Below are 2,500 nucleotides of genomic sequence, written 5' to 3' on the forward strand. Positions count from 1 at the left end.
GCCATGCACCACCACCCACCGAATCAAGAAAGAGCTGTTAATCTGTCAATCCTTCCGGTGTCCGGGCCTGGTGAGATTTCCCGTGTTGAGTCAAATTAAGCCGCAGGCTCCACTCCTGGTGGTGCCCTTCCGTCAATTCCTTTAAGTTTCAGCTTTGCAACCATACTCCCCCCGGAGTCCAAAATCTTTGGTTTCCCGGAAGCTGCCCGCCGAGCCATTGTAGTAACGTCGGCGGATCGCTAGATGACATATTTACGGTTAGAACTAGGGCGGTATCTAATCGCCTTCGAACCTCTAACTTTCGTTCTTGATTGATGAAAACACCTTTGGCAAATGCTTTCGCTGATGTTCGTCTTGCGACGATCCAAGAATTTCACCTCTAACGTCGCAATACGAATGCCCCCAGTTATCCCTATTAATCATTACCTCGGAGTTCTGAAAACCAACAAAATAGAACCGAGATCATATTCTATTATTCCATGCACGAAATATTCAAGCAGCATTTTGAGCCCGCTTTGAGCACTCTAATTTGTTCAAAGTAAAATTGTCGGCCCACCTCGACACTCACCGAAGAGCACCGCGATAGGATTTTGATATTGAACCGGCGTATTACCGCCGGCTCACCGACGATATGCTCCGCAGACGTGTCAGTATCACCGCGGATGCGGTGCACCGACAGCGCGGCGCACAAATGCAACTACGAGCTTTTTAACCGCAACAATTTTAGTATACGCTATTGGAGCTGGAATTACCGCGGCTGCTGGCACCAGACTTGCCCTCCAATTGTTCCTCGTTAAAATATTTAAAGTGTACTCATTCCGATTACGAGGCCTCGTAAGAGTCCCGTATCGTTATTTTTCGTCACTACCTCCCCGTGCCGGGAGTGGGTAATTTGCGCGCCTGCTGCCTTCCTTGGATGTGGTAGCCGTTTCTCAGGCTCCCTCTCCGGAATCGAACCCTGATTCCCCGTTACCCGTGACAACCATGGTAGTCGCAGAAACTACCATCGAAAGTTGATAAGGCAGACATTTGAAAGATGCGTCGCCGGTACTGGACCATGCGATCGGCAAAAGTTATCCAGATTCATCAAAATTAACGACTTCGGACGCGAGGCCCTCCGTCGATTGGTTTTGATCTAATAAAAGCACTCATCCCATCACTGGTCAGAGTTCTGATTGCATGTATTAGCTCTAGAATTACCACAGTTATCCAAGTAACTGAGTAAGATCTAAGGAACCAAAACTGATATATTGAGCCATTCGCGGTATCGCCTTAATACGGCTTGCACTGAGACATGCATGGCTTAATCTTTGAGACAAGCATATAACTACTGGCAGGATCAACCAGGGAGCTTCTTTTGTTTATAAGGAAAAACCCTATAACCGCGCGCGCGCACCGACGACGGCGTCCGCCGGCTGCGCGCGCGCACGATCTAGGTTCTCCCTCGTCCCGGGCGTTCGCGATCGTTACAATACGCGAACGGCACCGGGCGAGCTCTGAAATGTTTTTTACGTGTGTACCCGATGGAACACAACACGACAACAATGTCGAGTGCTGCGCGCCACCTGTTCACAAGCGCGCTCGTACGTCTGAACGGGTAATGTCTCAACTCGTTACAGACGCAACTCGCACGACGAGGGCGTTGACGCCCCGATGATGAACGTTCGTAACGAGACTGAATGTTCACGTGTGTAAAATCTGTTGACACGATCGCGAGACATCCATGCACGATTACGCCCGGATTCTATAGAGCGCCTCACATATAACTTTTATATATTGTTCGAATCGAGGCGAAGCACACTGTTGACACGCGTCCGAGCGTCTGGTACAGTGTACTGTCGCGTCTCATCATGACAAATAATTAATACGACCGTTCTCGTCCGGACACGCATAAAACACGATCCGTCGGTCGACACAGTTCATTTATAATATATAATTATATTATATTGTATATTAACTAACTACCACTACTACTACTACTACTACTACTACTAGTACTACTACTACTACACACACGCCACGCACCAACGACAACTACATAAACGACGAAGTCTTCGTCGGCGTCGAACATCGCGCCCAAATACATTATTGCATTATACATAACACTGGAAAGTGTGTACAAACTAGAGGATATACAAACAAGTATACATCAACCAGATGAGCACACACAACTTGTGTATATTATAAAATACAACATGTAGAAGAGCGCTCTGCCCCGTCGCCGCACCGTCGTCGTTCGTCGTCGTCGCCGTCGTCGTAGCAAGTAGCGCGTTTTGCACGTCGAAGCGAATGCGCCTGCGCGGATCGTTTGTTACAACGACCGAACTGACGCTTCGCTTGACAATAGTGTGTCGCTGAGAATCCACACTATCGGTAGAGACGATCGAATCTAGTGTCATGTCATGTCATAAATGTCAATGTCAATGTCATGTGAGGTGCACCCTGTGTCATCCTGAGCCTACCCTACCCTACCCTCCCCTCCGTCCGTCACACCCCTAAC

The 2,500-nt window shown here is 48.6% G+C and overlaps 1 pseudogene; it reads right to left on the minus strand.

Annotated features, from left to right (window-relative positions):
* LOC124644714 overlaps window positions 1-1,350 on the minus strand; it is a 2,461-nt pseudogene extending 1,111 nt beyond the window's left edge.
* Window positions 1,351-2,500: the final 1,150 nt, after the last annotated feature.

Source organism: Helicoverpa zea, chromosome 30, assembly GCF_022581195.2.
Source record: "Helicoverpa zea isolate HzStark_Cry1AcR chromosome 30, ilHelZeax1.1, whole genome shotgun sequence".
NCBI classification, from domain to species: domain Eukaryota; kingdom Metazoa; phylum Arthropoda; class Insecta; order Lepidoptera; family Noctuidae; genus Helicoverpa; species Helicoverpa zea.